Genomic DNA, 21,583 nt, shown 5'->3' on the forward strand with positions numbered 1-21,583 from the left:
ACTCCCTTTGCTTTCTGTCTAACTCGGAGCTAGAGGGAAAGAAAACCAAGTTGGAGTGAAAAGAAGAAGAGAGGGACAGGGGAAAGAAACCAACTCCGTTTCTTTCCTGTCTAACTCAGAGGTGGAGAGAAACAAAACAGAGACAATTCCTGTTCACTGTAACTCTGAGTTACAGTGGAAAGAAATCGACTCCATTTGCTTTCTGTCTAACTCGGAGCTAGAGGGAAAGAAGACAAAGTTGGACTGAAAAGAAAACAGCTCTACTTCTTTTCTGTCTAACTCAGAGGTAGAGAGAAAGGAAACAGAGGCGAGGGCCTGTTCACTGTAACTCAGAGTTACAGTGGAAAGGAATCGTCTCCGTTTGCTGTCTGTCTAACTCGGAGCGAGAGGGAAAAGAAACAGAGGAAGAGCGGAGAGAAACCGACTCTATTTCATTTCTGTCTAACTCAGAGGTGGAGAGAAAGGAAACAGAGGCGAGGCCCGGACACTGTAACTCAGAGTTACGGTGGCAAGGAATCGACGCTGCTTGCTGTCTGTCCAACTCGGAGCTAGAGGGAAAAGTAACAGAGTTGGAAGGAAAAGAAAGGGTTAGACTCAGAGAGCAAAGAAACAGAAAAGTAGAGGTAGCAACAGTGACTCAGAGAAAGTGACAGACAGAAAGGAGGTTAGAAAGAGACAGAAAAGCAAGAAATAGAATGAAAATAATGACTACAGCACACCACAAACACAGGGGTCGGGGAGGAGGGGGCAGTTGGGATCATCTTTATTAGGGGTTAGGCACCTTTATTGAATGAATTTATTTACAGTACAGCAAAACACATCGAAACTGGATACAAATGCAGTACAATACAATACAATCCATGTACATGTTGAAAAACTCCTAATTCACACACAGAGTAATACAGAGAAACACGGCAGCAAATACAGAACAATACAAGCCAAATACATATTAACATAAAATAACCATTTCTGAAAAGGACAATGCACGCTGTTTCATTATTACCGCTCTCCCAAACCACAGCGAGCACACACAAAACACAATACTCATTCATCACAGAAGCCGGCTTCAGCTTGCACACATGCTCACCTTCGCTCTCCTCTCGACCGCCCCGTTATAACCCTGCCGTCAGCGGTCCTCGGGAACGTGGTTCCCGGGAGCCTCAAAATCAGCCTGCCTGACGAAAACCCCGGTCCGGGGCCGGTCCGTGCCCAAACTTAGGCGATGACTGTCGCCTCGCAGACCGGCCGGGACCGAGGAAAAAAAACCCCAGCTGGGAGGGAAAAAAAAAAAACCCCCCCAGCTGGGGATTTTTTATTCTAAATTTAAATGTGAATTCAAAGTCCTGAAAAGCAAAAGCAATACACACAAGGTTAGAACCGCACAACACGCACCCGCCCCTCCTACCCCACGGGAACTCGGTTCCCGGGGGCCTCAAAAATCGGCCTGCCTGACGAAAACCCCGGTCCGGGGCCGGTCCGTGCCCAAACTTAGGCGATGACTGTCGCCTCGCAGACCGGCCGGGACCGAGGAAAAAAAACCCCAGCTGGGAGGGAAAAAAAAAAAAACCCCCCCAGCTGGGGATTTTTTATTCTAAATTTAAATGTGAATTCAAAGTCCTGAAAAGCAAAAGCAATACACACAAGGTTAGAACCGCACAACACGCACCCGCCCCTCCTACCCCACGGGAACTCGGTTCCCGGGGGCCTCAAAAATCGGCCTGCCTGACGAAAACCCCGGTCCGGGGCCGGTCCGTGCCCAAACTTAGGCGATGACTGTCGCCTCGCAGACCGGCCGGGACCGAGGAAAAAAAACCCCAGCTGGGAGGGAAAAAAAAAAAACCCCCCCAGCTGGGGATTTTTTATTCTAAATTTAAATGTGAATTCAAAGTCCTGAAAAGCAAAAGCAATACACACAAGGTTAGAACCGCACAACACGCACCCGCCCCTCCTACCCCACGGGAACTCGGTTCCCGGGGGCCTCAAAAATCGGCCTGCCTGACGAAAACCCCGGTCCAGGGCCGGTCCGTGCCCAAACTTAGGCGATGACTGTCGCCTCGCAGACCGGCCGGGACCGAGGAAAAAAAACCCCAGCTGGGAGGGAAAAAAAAAAACCCCCCCAGCTGGGGATTTTTTATTCTAAATTTAAATGTGAATTTAAAGTCCTGAAAAGCAAAAGCACTACACACAAGGTTAGAACCGCTCAACACGCACACACACACAAGCACACCCAGACCCACCGACTCTCACAGACAGACACGCTCTGACACACAGTAGGAGACTAACTCACACAGTGACCGCAACCCTTATTTAAAACACTGTGCTAAACAAAATGCCCCGAGATATCTTCTCGCTGCTGCTTCTCAGCATCAAATGGTAGATCCTCAGAAAATAGGTATCGGAGACCTGCAAGACAACACAAGGTGGTCAGTGAGGGATTGTATGGTAGCTAGGAGTCAGCCCCCCTCTAGGCCCACACATTTTGTACACAAAAACCTCATAGAAAACAGGACCTATAACCTTTTATACCTGTTCTACCTAACTCTAACTATGTGCCAGGGCAGGGCAGCTCCAAGCCCAGGCACTTTACAGAGGCAAGCACAGCACAAGGCACTTTTTACAGAGGCAAGCACAGCACAAGGCACTTTTTACAGAGGCAAGCACAGCACAAGGCACTTTTTACAGAGGCAAGCACAGCACAAGGCACTTTTTACAGAGGCAAGCACAGCACAAGGCACTTTTTACAGAGGCAAGCACAGCACAAGGCACTTTTTACAGAGGCGAGCACAGCACAAGGCACTTTTTACAGAGGCGAGCACAGCACAAGGCACTTTTTACAGAGGCGAGCACAGCACAAGGCACTTTTTACAGAGGCAAGCACAGCACAAGGCACTTTTTACAGAGGCGAGCACAGCACAAGGCACTTTTTACAGAGGCAAGCACAGCACAAGGCACTTTTTACAGAGGCAAGCGCAGGCGATGTCTGCCGGGTGAACGTGGCGATAGCCGCAGGGACGCGAAGGCCGGTTCCTCGGACGAAAAAATCCACGACGACGTCGAGAGGCTGAGACGGCCGACGACGTGAAACGCGAGCGCATGAGAGGATGGATTGGAACTGCCCTGCCCGGCAAAAGCTCTGGGGAGCTCGAAAAGAAACCCTCTCCCTTGGCTTCAGAGGGGCCCACCCCACTACAGCCCTGTCCTGTACCTTAACTTCAAATTGGCTCCACTGATTATAAATGCTTTTCCCCTGATCCCAACTTCCACCTGTGATGCTTACCTTTTGTAACGTAATAGGACAAGACCCATCCTCGATAGGATGTGTACGTCGAGACGTCCCCCGCGCCGGCTTCGGTGCGGCCGATCGCAAACTTCGGCTCTGCCTCTCTGCACGGAACCTCGGACAAAACAGAAAATATGACTGGCACCATCCACAAGGTGGAATTACTGATGCGGTTCCTTTATTCCATCTTGGACTACAAAAGCTTGTCAGCCAACCAGGGACTTAAACAGAAGAAAAACCACTCAGTCCCACCTCTTGTACTCAAAGATCCCCTGTAAAGTTCTGAAGACAGAGCCCTCAAATGAGTGTGGGGTGCTTTGCATCTAGGCATGTGCAGTTTTTAAAAAATTCGAATCGCCTCCCTTGCTTTCTAGACACTGCTCACCGGCATGGCAGGCTAGGGGCGGCTGAGGCGAAACGTCTTTCCCCCGATACCGAGTGCACGACAAATCTGCAACCCCTTCTGTCTCTCAGAATCCTGTCCATGACACCAATTCGTGTCAGGATCCACGAGGTGGGATTTGTGATGTGGTTCTTTCATTCTATCTTAGAGAACTAAACATTATCAGCAAACAAGTACTTTAAACAGAAAAATCAGTCAGTCCAAACTCTTGTACTCAAATATCCCTTGTAAAATTCTGAAGACAGAGCCCTCAAATGAGTGTGGGGTGCTTTGCATCTAGGCGTGTGCAGTTCTTAAAAAATTCGAATCGCCTCCCTTGCTTTCTAGACACTGCTCACCAGCGTGGCAGGCTAGGGGCGGCTGAGGCGAAACGTCTTTGCCCGACACTGAGTGCACGAAAAATCTGCAACCCCTTCTGTCTCTCAGAATCCTGTCCGTGACACCGATTCGTGTCGGGATCCACGAGGTGGGATTTGTCATGTGTTTCCTTCATTCTATCTTAGAAAACTGAACATTATCAGCAAACAAGTACTTTAAACAGAAAAATCAGTCAGTCCAAACTCTTGTACTCAAATATCCCTTGTATAATTCTGAAGACAGAGCCCTCAAACGAGTGTGGGGTGCTTTGCATCTAGGCGTGTGCAGTTTTTAAAAAATTCGAATCGCCTCCCTTGCTTTCTAGACACTGCTCACCAGCGTGGCAGGCTAGGGGCGGCTGAGGCGAAACGTCTTTGCCCGAGACTGAGCGCACAACAAATCTGCAACCCCTTGTCTCTCAGAATCCTGTCCGTGACACCGATTCGTGTCAGGATCCACAAGGTGGGATTTGTCATGTGGTTCCTTCATTCTATCTTAGAGAACTAAACATTATCAGCAAACAAGTACTTTAAACAGAAAAATCAGTCAGTCCAAACTCTTGCATTCAAATATCCCTTGTAAAATTCTGAAGACAGAGCCCTCAAATGAGTGTGGGGTGCTTTGCACCGAAGCGTGTGCAGTTTTTGAGAAATTCGAATCGCCTCCCTTGCTTTCTAGACACTGCTCACCGGCGTGGCAGGCTAGGGGGGCTGAGGCGAAACGTCTTTCCCCCGATACTGAGTGCACGACAAATCTGCAACCCCTTCTGTCTCTCAGAATCCTGTCCGTGACACCGATTCGTGTCAGGATCCACAAGGTGGGATTCGTGATATGGTTCTTTCATTCTATCTTAGAGAACTAAACATTATCAGCAAACCAGGGACTTAAACACCAAAACACACTTAGAGCTTGCACCCACCTGTCCTCTGGCATCCTGGGCTGGGATATCTTGCAAGTAGACCACCTAACATAAAAAAACAAGGGATTAAAGTGATAGCAGAAACTGAGACCCCAGCAAGAACAACTGCTTCTCTCCACCAACCGAGGCTCACCTTCACAATGCTTCACCTTCACTGCTGCTATCCAGCTTTACTTCCTGAAAAAAAATACAAAGAGCAGAGCTGTAACACAGTGACCGACTCCAGCCCCGCTGCAAAAGAAGAACCGTGACCGACCTTCTCAGGGGGATCCCCTCATCTGGGACGAGGCGCTATGCCGGGAGGTCGATCCATCCGCATCTGAAAGAAAGTTAGGAAAAACGTCGAAGTGCTGCAGGGTAACTTCACAGCTCCAGACACCTTCTGCCAACGTAAGAATACTACCTAGACTCCAACTACAGCCCGTATTACGAGTCTCCAATTACAAGTGCCCGGGACTTGTCCTTGAACACCTGCAACGGGGCCGGGCGGCAGGGCAGAGCAGTTCCGGACCGAATACCCCCAGACACCCGTGACACGTGAGACGAGGGGACACGACAGGGAGAGAAAACTCTGAGACGAGAAAGTCCTCACGAGGACCGAGAAAATGCTGAACGAGATGACCGAGGAGGGACCGAAGGCGAGCCCGCCGGGCTCGGATGACCCCGGAGGAAAAAGATGCTAACGGAACGACTTATTCCGAGAACCGCGGAGACGGATGCCTGAGAATCCTGTGGCTGGAAGTCTCTGCCTGCCTTTGAATCGGCACAAGTCCTTATCCACTGTAAAGAAAGATTACTGCATACAGCTGTCAACACAGCTGAGAACAAGACCTAAAAAGACATCCGATCGGATGCTGCTGAACAGAGATGCGATTCTGACGCCTGTCTGACCTCCCGAATCGAAACTTCGCCGGCGTCGGCCCCGGGCCGAGGAACGCAAAGATGGGAGATGACCGGAAGGACCTGGGGTTTCTCATAAGCTCCTGGGAGAACTAAGGCAAGAGACATGTTACACGAGATGAACGGAAGACACAGAAAGCACAACAGACAAGTGACAACACACCTTGGGACTGCTCTGCCCTGCCCGCCTCAGCATTGTTAGCCAAAGTGAGCCTTTCCCTCACGGTGGCCCCAAAGGCCAGTTCTCAAACCTCCCCCTCCCCATAGCTGACTCAAAACCCTAACCGGTGTGAATCCTAACCCACTACCCTGCTTCGATCCCCTCTGTGACCACAGCCCTCGACTTATCTCTCCGAAGCGAATCCATCGGAGAGACCGATCTGCTGCTAAGGAAAGCTGCCGCAGCGGTTCCCTTTTGTGTCACGATGAATCTGCTGAGAGAATCTGAAGTATCGCACTTGACGTGACCTAGAACTTCAGGAAACTGCAATCCTCCTAAAAAAAACCCAAACAGAAGAATCATTATAAAAGCATCTTATCACCCCTGAACTCTCAACCCAAAATCATGAACTTAAATACTCCCTGTGTTCCATAATGTTTTCTTCAAGGTGTTTTCAAAACCTCTGCTGCTTCAAATGCCCAAAAGATACCTGCTAAAAGCAGGCTGGAGTAAATTGAAAGAGCCTCTTCGCTGAAATGAGAGACAAGCTCTTTAGCCCAGCTGATTCCCTTGGAGGGAATAATGCCCCTTAGCACAGCCTGGGGTTAATATACCCCTAATTGAGCCCGCCTCTTTTTCCCACGATGCCTGGGAAAGGGGAGGCGGCAAATCCCACCGGGTATAAAAGCCCTCAGAGGGACCGTAGCTGTTTGGCTCCTCTGAGTTAAAATTGAGGTAAAGAGCTCTGCGTAGAAGACAACTTTTTGGGAAAAGACAGTGTTTTCTTTTTTTACTGCAATTACTCAGAGCAATGGAGCAAAGGGAAAAAAAAAGGTAAGAAGCAAAACTTTGTGTTTCAGCAGTGTTGCCGGCTAAGTTGGATAATTTATGGACTTGCATAATTATTTATTAGTGATTACTAAGTAGCACTCCCCCTGTGATTAATTAGGGTGGAGAAGAATAGTATAGATATGAATGGTGTCTTATAGGGACCTCTAATTAGGGCTCTCTACATTATAAATGAAAATAAGAAAAAGAATAGACTCCCAGTTGGCATTACCGTTACATACCTGCTGGACTCACTCCTGTTGGAAATATTTGTTGCCGGGGCGTGGGTAGAGGTACCCTGAAATGCAGCTTTAAACCCTTGAAATGCTGTGTCCTAGTTTAGGGCAAATTAGGGAGGAAAACTCCAAATGGGGGTTTCCCCAGGGAAATGACCCCTCCCTACCAACTGGTCCAGGAAAGGAAAAAAAAAATTCCTTGGAAAGAAGTGGAAAAAGCTGTTTATTTAACAGAAATTGAATAATATGAAATAATAAAACCTCTCACTGTTCGATGGGATGGCAAGTCTAGGAAGAAAAGTCCTTTTCATGTGGTGTAGCTCGCCTCGCTCGGGTTCTCATCGGTCCTTCCGGCGCTGAAAAGTGCCGAGGCCCGGGCCCCGGTGGGCCAAAGGCGTGAGCTCCCGGGGTTTGGCCGGGTGCTCGGTCCGGAGCAGGTTTGCACAGATCCAAGGAAACAAAAAAAGGAAAAAAAAACAAAGGTCCAGGGAACTCCTCTGCCTCAGCTAGCTAAAACCAACTAAAAGCCAGAGAGAAGCTCTGTCCCGCTGTCTGTCTGTGCTGCAGACACCACGGTCCAGGAGCGGGATGTGTGGGAGTGATGTTTGTTCCTTAACGCAAACGGCATGCTTCTTCTTCCCCCCGCTCTCGCTTTCGGAGCCAGTCTTAAAGGTGCAGAACTTAATATTTAACATTAACCAGACGATTGGGGATACCGGTATCATAAAGTCACCCCAGGACATGCTGGAAAAGGCAACGCTAAAAATGAGCAAATGGGGCAGCTACCTCCACTTAAACGGATACAGTGGTAAATAAATGGCTTCTCCCCTTTAATTTAAACCCGTCAAATATTGGGAAAAAGAGTGGTTTTCCTCACTTTAAATCTCTCTGGTGATTGAAAAGGGGGCATTTTTCGGTTAATTCAGATCCATAAAAAAGCATTATCCCTGCTTTCCCTTTCCACTTAAAGTGGAAAAAAATAGAAAATGGGCATTCTCTATCAATTAATATCTCTAACAGCACAGAAAAGGCAGAGTTACCTCCAATTGAGACTATCAAAATTGCAGGGGAAGTGGATTTCTGTTCAATTCAAACACAGGCGATTGGGGAAAAGGAAGCTTTTTCCCTCAGCTTAAACGCCTTTTTACCTGATAACCCATCCCTTCTTTGGGGCTGTGGAGATGGAGTAGCGAGGTAGAAGAGGAAAGCTGAAAACTGCCGCCCCCCCCCCCCCCCCCCCCCGCCGGGAATGTGCGTGCTGCCCCGCCCGCTCGGGTGACCCTGCTCGGCAGGACGGGCTTTTCTCTCGGCTTTATCTTAAAGTGACGCCCCCCGCCCGAGTGAAACCGCCTGATCCCCCGGTCCCTGCTGGGTGCCGTGACCCTCGTTCCCGGAGGAACTCCCGGGATGCCCCCGCTGGCCCCTCTGGCGGCTCCCTGCGCGAGCCTTGCCCGGGTAAGCCTCTCAAAACTGCCTCTGCCGGGAGCTGCTCCCTTCTTGTCCTCACCAGTCACACCTGAGGCTGCAGCACCTTGGGGGGGGGGGGGGGGGAGGGGGTTGGGGGTGAGGCGCAGAAACATCCTGCCGATCGTTCCCTCTCTTACGTGTCCCGGGGTCCGTCCCCGAAACGCCGGGGTGCTGGGCTTTCATTTCCGCGATAGAGAACCGGTCTCCTCCTCCGGGTGCTGTGGCCGAAATTGGGATTCTGCCGCATAAATCCCCTGCGTGCTGGGTTTGTGATTACCGAGGAAATTCCTCACGGGGTCCTAGGCGATTACCGGTTACTGACTTCTGCTTCCCTTGAGCGGTCGGGGGTTTGCCCGGCTCGTTTAGGGCTAATCCTGGCTGAACCCGAGCGCCCCCGTCGCTGCTCTGCCCTGAATTTCAGTGAAATATCGATATAGTTTATAAATGCTCCCTTTGCTCGCCGCTCGGTCTTTCCCCACGCAGCCGCGGGGATCGGGCTCGCTCTGCGCTTCGATCCCGGCCCCGGCGGTCCCGCCCGGAGGCTGCGGGTCATGGACGCGAGCTGAGGACCGCTACAAATGTGGGGTTTTAAAGTAAAATTTCTATTACGCCCGGCTAAATGATCAAAATAACTACGTGTATTGATGATCACCAGGGAAAGCTTTTCAGGGAAGAAAATAGTCGTTTTGGTAGCGCAGATCCCGTTTTGACAATAATTGCATTCATTTGGGTTTGGGAATCCTGCCGGTGTAAGACATCTGAGAACTGGTATTTTGCAATTTGATATTTTGAAATCGGGTGCTTTTCATATTTTGGAACTCACTAGTTTACTATTTTGAAACGGAATAATTTTGGAATTTTGGAACCCCGTATTCTGGTATTTTGCAATTGGATTCCTTTGGAAATTTTCAACTCGGTGATTTGAAACTGCGTGACGCTGGTATTTTTGGACTTGTTCTGCTGTTTTAGAAGTGGGCATTGCTCTCCCCCTGCGCGGTTTGACAGGCTGGCAGGGGGGGGGAGGCACGGGGGGCGCGGGGATGGCGGCAGGAGCCTCGGCGATAAAAGCTGTGATTGCGCATGCGTGGATGGCGTCAGCGCCGCAGGGCAGCATGGGGGAGTGGTGTACGGCAGCGGGAGTTTCGGATCGGCCCGGGCCGCACTGCTCAGATCGGTGTCGCTGGACGGCAGCGGCGGCGGCGGGGCTGGCGGCCCCACGGGTGCCGGGAAAGCGGAGCCTCTGGGGCGGCAAGGCGGCGCGGGCGGCACGGAGGGGGTGTAGGGGAGCTGAGCTGCGGGAACGGCGATGCCGAGGGTGGGCGGGGTGGCGGAGCCGGGAACCACGGTGTCGGCAGGGGAAGCCGGGACGGCGGTACGGGGCAGGACCGCAACATCGGGGGTAGCTGGGACGGCAGGAGGGAGGCAAAAGCGGGCGGGCGGTGGGACGGGGAAGGCGGGGGGAGAGGTGGGAACGGAGCGTGCCGGAACTGGGGTAGGGGGAACGGGGGCCGCGTGGTCGGGGGCGCGCCGGTCTCAGTGGGCAGGAAAGGAGGGGGGCCGGCGGGGACAGAGGATGCGGGGGCCGCGTGGTCGGGGGGAGGGGTAGGAGATACGGGGGTTGCGGGGGTACGGGGGGCTCGTCACGCATTGTGTATTGGCAGCACGCATTTCTACGAGTGCTCTGCAGGCTGGGAGGAGCTTAGCGGCCGCCACAGTTCGGCGAGAGATGTTATTAAAAAGCTTATTACCAACTGTGTCCCAAAAATGTCTAGTAAAAAATTCTGAGTGTTTTGCGTTTGGGAAATTAACTAGAGTCCAGGTTAGAAGGGTTTTTAGTTCTCGTTTAGGCAATTTACTTTGGCTGGCTTTTAGTGAGAATTTTAGTTGCTTATACAGCTTTTTTTCTGGGGTTGAATAGTTTTGACCCGTGATGGACTGGTTTGTGACTCACCTCTTATTTTAATGATGTCGGCTCGTCTCTCAGAGCTCGGGTGATGGGTGCTGGCCGGGCACCTCCCGTCCATTCTCGGGTGTCACTTAGTAATACTCGCACATAACCACGCTGCAGAGTCGTCTGAAAACTACAGTGCGGACACTGCAGCAGAAAAACTTTTAGAGAGTTCGGGGTGTAGATGCTGTGACAGCGTCTGCCCCTCGCTCGACCACGTAGAGGCTTTGCCCACCTAGCCCAGGTGAGACGTCGCCTCGCAACGCCCCCCTGAGCTCGGGGGCTCCACGGAAACCAGGGGTTCAGACGCTGCTTGGCAACCCCCGAAGAAACCACGCAGGGGATGTCCCGTGTAGCACAGAAGAGGCGTGGCTTTGCCACCCTTCTCAGTGCCACGGGGCCCTGCGGAAACCAGGGGTGCGGACGCCGTTCGGAACGTGCGCCCCGAAAAAGCCACGCGGCGGATACCTCTAGAGCTCCGGAGCCGACGCTGCTGAGCGACGGCCGGCCAGTGCCCGAGGGTGCCGCGGAACAGTGGAAAGAGAGTTACAGTGTTATGGTGATCAGCCGCATAAACTGCGCTCTAGACGGCCTTAAAGGGTGAAAAAACCTGTCTTCGTAGTTGCCAGTGATGATGGAGCAGTGTCTCACCGATGGAGGAGTCGTGGGATGGCTCGTAAACGTGCGGGCGCCAGGTATTGGTGTGTAAAAACGCTCACTCGCGGTGAGAGACTTCTCCGGGGTCAAGCTGTTCAAGTATAAGCAATTTATTATAAGGGTAAAAAGAGGGGAGATCCGTGTCCGCCACCGGCCTCGGCGTCCGCGTGGTCCGGGGAAGGGGAGAGAGAACGGGTAGAGCAGAGGAGGAGAGGTTGGGAAAGGGGAGGGAGGGAATAAGAGAGCAATAGAGGGAAAGAGGGAAAAACCAGAGGTAGAGAGCAGGGAAGATTAGTGGGGTAGGACCAGGGAGAGGGGGCTGAGAGTTAAGAGTGGGGGAGAGGGCTAGACGGGAAGGAGGTGAGGGAGCGGGGTTCAGAGGTAAGAGCGGGGGAGAGGGGAGCTGAGAGAGGGGTAAGAGTTGAGAGCGAAGTTCTTGTTACAATCCAATATATCTTTTTCTATCGTGAATATTCTAATTCTTAGTAACCGATCACCATGAGACACGGCCACTAAAGAGTTTACATACAGTCTATGCGCTTCCCTATATTAACGTACAGTGCTGCGCTTTAGACTCTACAAAGCTTTACAAGTTCTTTCCTTCTTTACCTTTGGACTTCTCGATCAGCAGAAGGACATTGTTTTGTCAGCAGGGATTCTCGTTCAACTGGCTAGGCTGTTGTTCTTTGGTTAACCGGCACTCAGTATCCTAGGACTCAGAGCAGGCTTTCATTTCTGCTTTGATTCTAGCCTTCATATTTTCAGAATCTTCTGACAAACAATCAGATTCATAAGGTTTCCCTGTTTCACCCTCCCCAACAGAGTTGCTTCCCTCAGTTTCAACTACTTTCGTCCTCATCATCCCCATTTTTTCTAGGGACGCTTTGGAGGGACTAGGAAGATGAAATCAAAAGGAAAAAAGGAGAAAGATCCCCCCTGCAAATCCAGATCCCCCCTGCAAATCCATGCACCGGTTCATCTGCTCGGCTGCTGCTGCTTGACAGAGGTTTGTCCGATACCCGGTGCTGTTGCCCCTGGGTGAGAGGGTAGGGGCGGAAAGGGCTCGCCGCTATTTCCCTGAACGCCTCGTTGTCTGCACCTGACACGCTGGGGCGCTCGGCTTCCCTTTATGTGGCTAAGGACTCCTGTCCTCCTTCGGGTGCCCAAAGCTGAAACTAGAATTCCACCTTCAGAATTTCACGTGTCTCGGGTTTGTGACTCCCGAGGAATTTTTCCCCAGCAATCGTTCAGTGGTGAATTTTTGCTCTGCAGTCATTACTGCCTTGGCCTTCTGTGGACGTGTTTCAAACGCTCATTGAGAGCTGAGGAGCCGAGTTGGCTTGTTTATGACTTAGCTGACAAGCCCAGGCTAAATCCAAACACCCCGAATTACGGCGAAATACTAATGCGGTTTAGAAAGAGGCCTCTTCCGTGCGACTCGGTCCTTTGCCGCGCGTGCCCGGAGATTTACTCCGTCCTTCGTTCCCGACCGTGCCTCTTCGGCGGCCCGCCTCTCGCGGACGCAAACCGAATGAAATTCTACTACGAGTGTTGCCTTGAAAAATAATCTTCTAAGTACATCTAGCTACGTGATTAAAACACATCCGTGCCTTGGCAGTCGTGTACGGAAAGCTTTTCGGTGGAGAAAATAGCTATTTTGATAGCACGCTTTCATACGCCTTCAGAAAAAGCAGAATTCGTACCGGCTCCTGAGACTCCCCGCTGAAGAACCCGGCCGTCCTCGCGACGCCCGATGCGGCGGACGTCGGGGGAAAAGCCGAGCCTGGAGTGAAAAAGAGACGGTGAGTATGCGGCCTTTAAAAAAAGCCTTCGCGCGACAATAACGGGAACCTGTCGTGTTTATTCTTTGCTCATTTTTTCTGATAATGTAAATACCACGTAAAAGTACGTGAAACACGAAGCAGAGCTAGGATTTTACGGGTCTTCATTTCGGCAGTCTGGATGAAAAATGTCTCTTCCTGCGCTAACACCCGGTCCGGTTTGAATCCATATTTAGCCTGAATCTTCCTTGCCTCCCGTTTCCCATTTCTAGGAACTGCTTCCCGGTCTAAGGACGAGGCTGGATGCCAACCCTGTTCCACAAAGTTCAAGGAGAAGCTGGATGTCCTGTTTGATCGCTTGTGACCATTTGTACCACAGATCTTCTCTGTTGTATCCTGACCAGAGGCAGAAGTGAATCCTCAGGTCTCCAGAGAAGTAACCCACATTTCATCGATAATTTTACCGACAAATATTGTCCACGTATTTGTTACTATGGCCTAAAGGAATTACTCACGTGAGACGCTTGCGGCCGAGGTCACGTGGGGTAAGTTGAGATTCGGATGTGGGCTCTGGGATAGCCTTCCGTCCTGGCAGGGGAGGCCCGGTGATTAGCTTAGGACTAGACGAGACTAGTCCCCGGTGCTTCGAAGGAAGGTACGAGAAAGCTCAGGAGTAATAACTGTTTTATGCATCCATCTGTTGCTTAAGTCTCTGTAGTTTTACCTGTGAATGTAAACAACACTTAGAGCTTTCCAAACGACCCTTTCTGCACCGCTGCGCGTGGGACCGCTCGGGGAAGGCGGCCGGAGCGGGACGTACCGGGGGACCCGGGTGCGGCGGCCGCGAAGGAATGCCGTGAGGTCAGGAGACGCCGAGCGGTACGTCTGGCCCGGGTCAGAGCCACGCCGGAAGGGGAGCGGGAGCTGAGAGTACGGGACGGGGTCGTACTTTGTTCCGAGACAAGTAATTCCCCATCATTTTTCCTTATTACTTTGAACTCTAACAGCATCGAAACAGACATAAACTTAGAAGAATTTAAGGTTTTAGAGAAGTGGAGGCCTTAATTAATAATAAGCCTTGCTAAATTGAATTAAAATAAATAGATGGGCCTCGTTAAAATTAAAAGTAGATAGAAAGGCTTTGCAAAAATCAGAGGTTAATGATTGGCTAATAACTAATTGTTCATCAACTTTATGCTAGTTCAGCTGAGCTTATAATGAGAAACAAAGAATCTGGTAAGGAACTTCAGAAACATAAGACAATTGCAAATCAGAAACTCATTGAAAACATGAAACTAGGAGCCCGGCCGAGGGTTCATTTGCCACTTTGCATTGAAAAGATAGAAAGGTAAGGAAGAGGAAGAGATATATTCCCTCCTCCCTTTGGTGACCGCTTGTCATAATAAGACCACCGACCCATTTCAAAGAACAAACTACGCATGCTTAATTGCTTTTTACCTAATTAGCATAAGAAGCAGAGAATGGGTGGCAACTGAGTTATGAATAGGCATTTGTATTGGATATTTCTGTAGATAAAAAGCCTGTGTTCACCTGTATTAAGGGGAGAACCAGCACTGGCCCAGAGCTGTTACTAAACATACACTTTTGAACCCTAAAATGTTAAAGAGTCTTTGTCCAGCTCAGTTAGATGTTGATACTAGATCATATCCTTATTTTGGTAAATCGCAGCCTTTGTGTTTCTCTGTTTAAGATACAGGTTTCCGGTGAGTTGGTTGCTCGTGGCTTTTCTTTGTTTCACCGCAAAATCAGTTGTAAGTTGTTTTTGGATCAAATCCCGATGGCTCTCGTTCCTTGTGGATTCGGAAGGAAAATGTTGAAACCGAGGTGCCTATAAAATACCTTAGAAAAAAAAAAATCAAAAAGGACTCGTGAGCGGGGAGCAAGCTTTTAAACTGCAACTAATCAGATTTCAGTCCAATGAACTTGACTGTTCAGTGACATGATATGAAAATGAAATCATCACATATACACATACAATACGTTATACATCTACTAGACATATCTCAATATATAATTGATTATATGTCTCACACAATTTGTAAACAACTATTGGCCAAAATTCGTACACAGTTCTGTGACTGTGGCATTGAGCTTTGGCTGAAATAAAAGTCCGGTTTGCTACCTTGCGAGTGCGCAAATCCGCCGGTCTATCGCGGCGAGCCCCCGTCCTTATAGAGTTCCGGCTCCTCCGGAGAGGCCTCAAAACTTGGCGATCTCGGGCAGCGGTTTCGTGGGCGATTCAATCGCTTAAAAAAGGAAGCGTACAAATTTATCTCTACGTTGTGAAGAGCGACTCGCTGCTGCCACACGGTGTGTTTGTGTAAGGGAACCCTGAGTGAACGGTTACGGAGCGAGTGACGCCACGATCTGCCGACAAATTTTACGATGCGGCTGCCAAAACCCACGGCGTTGCGGCTGGGGGAGGAGCGGGTGGTGTTGGATTCTGGAATACAGAGTGCGTGCCCTTGTTTCTGATACTTAGTTATAAGAACCAGAAAAACACTGAATTTCATATAATATGAAATTCATGAGCATGTTTTTGTGGTGATACATGAAAACAAATGTTAAAGTTAGATAGGAAAAGCTGAAAGTGTAAGTGTGTAGATTAGGAAGTTTTTTTTAAATCACTGGGTGAAAAAGTTAGTTTAGAGAACAGGAGACAAGATGGAGGATTTATGGTGTTGTCTGTTTACCTTCTTCTTTCTTCATGTTCTTCTCCTGGAGGTTTTTGGGTAATAGTAAGAGATGGGACAGAAAATGCCGTACTGCATCACAGAGGAGATGGGTCATTGGGTCATTAAGAAAAATAATATACGTGTCTATTGTTAATTGGGTAAAAATAGGTATAAAGATGCAAGAACTGCGTATTTTTGGGCCGTTCTTAAACCACAGCAGAAACAACTCGGGCGACTTCGGTGAAACCGCTGAAAGCGAGCGACAAAAGAAAAGAGAAACAACAGAAAGCTGGACATCTTGGAGAGGGATTAAAAAAAAAAAGAGTTTTAATTGGACAATTCAAAAATTGGAAGCTTTGTAAATTGTATTGTTGGTAAATCAGCAAATTGTTGTAATCTTGACTGAGTTTTAAAAAGAAGTCTCTATTGAATGAAATGCCTTCAAAAATAGATCAAAAAGTTTATAGATATTTTATAGAAAAATATATATAATGTGGTATTTCTAATAATATCTGCTGGTTTTGTTTTTACAAAGCAACATGGAAAATGATGATACTTATGCATCCCAAGAAATTTAAAAGATTTTTGTTCTGTTTCAGTATTCCTAATACGTGAAGGTTTTGAAAATGTTGTCTTCTCTGTACACCTACTGGTAATATAGTATTGTATGATATGGAGTGAGCATCAAGTATTATTACTGTAGTTACAGTCAATTTCTGCAGGACACACTTCTTTAAAACTGGATTGAAAGATCATATGATTAACCCTACAGAAAAAGGACTGAATGACAGGTTTATTTCATTTGAATAAGTGTATTGTTGATTGAGATGAATACAGTTTTCAGTAATTGCAAAGTTATGTTAACCACATATTACCCATTTGCTTGGTATTTTTTTACAATTTTAGTAAGATAATTTTAATGTGAGTCCTTTTGGTAGAAAAAACATGTATAACAGTATATATACCATTTTGGATTTTAGTTAAAAAGTTAGACTTAACGTTTCTGAAAAGTACTGCAACAGCTGAATAGCAACTTGCCAAATCTGTATTTTTTTATTGTATTTCTTAATCTAGTAAAACTGTGTTCTAAAAATCCAAACAAATTTAAGCGTATGCCGAGCAAATTCTTGCTACGAATGGGTATTTTTAATAACATCTGCAGTTATTGTGAGTTATTCTCAAAGCCAGATAACAGGGAATTGCTATATATTTGTTGCGTCCTTATAATCGCTATAGTGAATCAATATTCCTGTTCTATTGTGTTCAAAAAGTATATACCAAATTTTTAGTTGCCTTTTTTTTATAATAGAGTAAGATTGAGTTGTGTTTTCATCTGATATAGATTAAGTGTTAATAGAATTCATCAAAGTTAAATTTCACTTGGTTTAAGTTTGAGTGTTTTTAAGTTAAGTTATAACTTTGGTATTTTTTTGATGTTTAAATATTGTTTAAATTCAAATTGCTTCATGTTTTATTGAAGACATTTGTTTAAACTGCAAAGTATAGTTATTTTCCTGGAGAGATGAAGATAACTACAACTGAAACACCTGTGATAGAACGCTGATGAACACCTGCTTGTGGATAGAAGTGAATGCGGTCTGTGACACCCTTGACTTCATCGGGAGTTCTATTGCTTGTTCCAATCTCTGCAGTTTTTGTTTGTTATAGCTTTCTTATTTTTCAGTGTTTCCAGAATTTTAAGATGTACCATTGCTGAGGGTCAGCTGCCATGGAAAAGGCTTCAGATTAAACCGACTGCTGAAAGGTTTAAAGGTCTGGTACCTGAGGCTTCTGATCCTTTGCTTTGTACAAACGCATTTTAACAGTTTGCGGTGCTGTAAGCATCTCATAGCTGCTACTATTGAGAACCTTGCTTTGGAAATGAGTTAAGAGGCATCTTTCCGGTTCAAACCGTAGGCCCTGGCCAAGCCTTGACTTTACCTGGATAGAGAATTGACAAACCCAGAAGTTTTCTGGACCAAAACAACACTCAGGTCAATTTGACTTGGCAATTAGTGAATTAATATAGCAGCTGGATTTTTACAGTGGGCTTGGAAATTTGTTATCCGGACATGTCAATACAAACTCCAGCATCTCTGGAATGGTTTCAGAAAAATAGCTGAAAAGTAAAAATCAAAAGCATTGTAAGATGCATTACTGGCTTATCTGCAAATTATAGCAGTCACAAGCTTCAGAAAGAAGCCCTTATTGAAGTGCCTTCAAAAATGGATCAAAAAGTTTAAAAATGTTGCATAATAGAATACATATAGATGTTGTATTTCTAATGATATCTGTTGGTTTTGTTTTTACAGAATAACATAGAAAATTATATTTATGCATCCCAAGAAATTTAAAAGATTTTTCTTCAGTTTCAGTATTCTCAATACATGAAAGTTTTGAAAATGTTATCTTCTCTATACATCTACTGATAATGTAGTATTGTATGATACAGAGTGATCAAGCAGTATTACTGTAGTTACAGTCAGTTTCTACAAGATGCATTTCTTTAAAATTAAGTTGAAAAATCATATGATTAATCCTACAGAAAAAGGATTTAATGACAGGTTTCTTTCATTTTTAACCTTTCATTTGAATAAGTGTATTGTAGATTTAGTTCAATACAGTTTTCAGTAATCTCAAAGTTATATTAACCATATATTACCCATTTGCTTGGTATTTTTTTTACAATTTTAATAAAGAAATTTTAATGTGAGTCCTTTTGTTATAAAAAAAAAAAAAACCAAAACCAAACCTGTATAACAGCATATATACCAATTTGGATTTTAGATTTTAGTTTAAAAAGTTAAACTTAATGTTTCTGAAAAGTACTACAAAAGCTGAATCGCAAATTACCAAATCTGTGGTGGTGTATTTTTTCTCTAGTAAAACTGAATTCTAAAAATCCTAACAAATTTAAGCATATACCAAGCAAATTCTTGTTACGAATGGTATTTTTAATAACATGTGCAGTTATTATAAGTTATTCTCAAAACCAGATAACATAGAATGGTGATGAATTTGTTGCATCCCTATAATCTCTATAGTGAATCAATATTCCTGTTATATTGTGTTCAAAGAAGTGTATACCAAACTTTTAATTGCCTTTTTTTATAATAACAGAGTAAGATTAAGTTGTGTTTTCATCTAATATAGATTGTGTTAATAAGATTAAGCAAAGTTAAATTTCACTATGTTTAAGTTTGAGTGTTTTTTACTTAAGTTATAACTTTAGTATTTTTTGACGTTAAGTTTTGTTACTTTCTTTTATCATAATTATTTTTTAACAAGTTAAAATTTAAATTTCTTTATGTTTTATTGAAGACATTTGTTTAAAATGCATAGTTATTTTCCTATAGAGATGAAGATAATTACAACTGAAACAGTGGTGACAGAACACTGGTGAACACCTGCTTAAGAATAGAGGTGAATGCAATTTGTGACACCCGTGATTTCATTAGAAGTTCTATTGTTTGTTATAATCTCTACAGTTTTAGTTTTCTAAAAGTTGCATAAAAAACTTAGTGATTGTTATTTACAAAAAATTTTAAAGTTTTTCACTTTAATTCATTTTTAGTCACTAAGACGTGAATATTTTAAATTTATTATCTTGATTTCCTCAGACACTCACTGATGACATATTCATTCTATAATGTAAATTTATAGATTTCTATGATGAGCATTATGTATAAAGTGTCATTGTATTTACAGGCAGCTTTATACATATTTTAATATATCTTTGTGTATAAAGGGTCATTGTATTTACAGGCAGCTTTATACATATTTTAATATATCTTTGTGTAATTACCTTTTAGACACGTGTCATTTGAGATTTTTTTGTTTTCTCACTACAGATGCATCTTGGTAAATAAGTTATGCAGCTGCTTCTATACAGAGTTTTTTTGTCTTGGTTTTTACTCTTTTCCTTGTTTAAGAAGATTTGCATTTACCTAATCCAATGTAGCTTTATTATTTTAGTTTCCAGAATTCTAAGAAAATGTGTCATGGTTGAAAGTCAAGGGTTATGAAAGAAACTTCAGATTAAATTAACTACTGAATGGTTTAATTAGTCAATTACCTAAGACATCTGATCATTGTTTTATACAAATGCCTTTTAAAAGTTTGCTGTGTTTTAAGCATCTTATAGCTGCTATTTTTAAACCCCTTGCTTTGAAAATTACTTAAGAGACATCTTTCCAGATGAGGCCTAAGGCTCTGGCCAAGCCTTGACTTTACCTGGATAGAGAATTTACCAATAAACCCAGAAGTTTTCTGCACCAAAACAATACTCAGGTCAATTGGACTTGGCAATTAGTGAATTAATATAGCAGCTGGATTTTACAGCGGGCTTGGAGAATTGTTATCCAGACATGATTTTCCAATCTTCCGTTGATTTATCAGCAGTGACAGACTCTGGGATGAGAGTATATATTTAGTAATTCATATTACAGATTATTCAGATAAGTTTAATATTGCATAATATTAATTATGAATCTTCTTAATAAGTTTTTGATTTCTGTAAAAGTGTTATTTCCTATATGTGTATACATGTGCAAGTGTTTTAATTTGATGGTTTTTCATTGTCATAACAAAAAAACCAAATACCTTACTTAATTACAAAAAAAGGGGGGGAACCAAGGCTATGCCTCAGAAGTATAAAAACCTGATAAATCTTAAATTTTTGGAAAAAGTGTAAAGATCTTATATCTATTGCAAATAATTCTTGAACGGTCCTTTTTAAACAAGTCTTTTACTAAGCCAGTTCCATCAATTATCAGGTATTGTTCTAACAAGACTCGAGCAAAGTTGAGAGAGAATTCTTTGGTTCTGGTCAAAAGTTCAGAAGCAAAAAGATTAAAAAATTCATTTCAATTAATAATTTGGAAGAAAGTGTATGTTTGTGTATTCACAGGTTTAAAGCAGAAGTAACTTCCTAGAGAAGAACCTGGAAACTCATCAGCCGCAGAGACAAACAGACGGCCCAAAGAGCAGAAGAGCGAGCACGCAGATGTGAACCGTATCGAGACCGCAGTTGACGGCTGAACGCCTTTGATCCCGCGTGCGAGAGCGATGAACTTTGGGTTTCGTGTGAAAAAGTGGGAAAATGAATATTGTAAAGCCTCATTTGTTAAAACATGAGTGAAGGAAAAATAACCCTTCTTGAAAAGTAATCCAATAAAAGATTTAGGTTGATTTTCTTTATTGTTTTTTTGGTTTTTTTTAAAAAAGAGAGGGGCGGATGTTGGAGTCTGAGATACAGACTGTGTGCCCTTGTTTTTAATATTTAGTTCTAGGATTCAAGGAAACACTGAATTTCATATAATATGAAATTCATGTGCATGTTTTCATGGTGACACATGAAAACAAATGTTAAAGTTAGATAGGAAAAGTGTAAATGTGTAGATTAGAAAGTTTCTTAAATCACTGGGTGAAAAAGTAGTTTAGAGAACAGGAGACAAGATGGAGGATTTAGGGTGTTGTCTCTTGTCCTCCTTCTTTCTTCTTCATGTTCTTCTCCTAGGGGTGTTTGGGTAGTAGTAGGTAATTGGGTAGAAAATGTCACAGTGCAGCACACAGGTGTTGGGTCATTGGGTCACTAAGAAAAATAATTTAGTTGGCACCTGTTAATTGGGTAAATGGACATATAAAAGACCTTGAAGAAGATCTTTGTTAGCCATTTTACCCCTTTTCTATCATAGTGTACATAGCTCCTTGTACCTTGTAATGCTGATAACAAAAAATTAACAACTGAGACCGAACGAGAGAAAACTTGCCTCCCTCTCATCAATCTTCAGTTCAAAGGGAAAAAGAACCCAAATCTAAAAGTCCATAAAGAGACAAAATCACTCCATCAGATGTCACTGGTAGCCCACCAGAAACTCCTCTCCTCCGGCATTCCATGCCGATGTTGATTTGCCACTCGAATTTGGCCCTGTAATAACAGCAAAATTGTT

General features: G+C 45.1%; 1 long non-coding RNA gene across 1 annotated transcript; it reads right to left on the bottom strand.

Moving 5' to 3' along the window:
- Nucleotides 1-834: 834 nt before the first annotated feature.
- LOC131588954 (uncharacterized) lies at nt 835-5,275 on the bottom strand. The gene is made up of 5 exons (XR_009279678.1): nt 5,216-5,275; nt 5,093-5,136; nt 4,960-5,004; nt 3,278-3,395; nt 835-2,403 (listed from the first exon to the last, which is right to left on the bottom strand). It is a non-coding gene; the product is annotated as an uncharacterized LOC131588954 (long non-coding RNA).
- Nucleotides 5,276-21,583: the final 16,308 nt, after the last annotated feature.

Source organism: Poecile atricapillus, chromosome 27, assembly GCF_030490865.1.
Source record: "Poecile atricapillus isolate bPoeAtr1 chromosome 27, bPoeAtr1.hap1, whole genome shotgun sequence".
NCBI lineage: Eukaryota > Metazoa > Chordata > Aves > Passeriformes > Paridae > Poecile > Poecile atricapillus.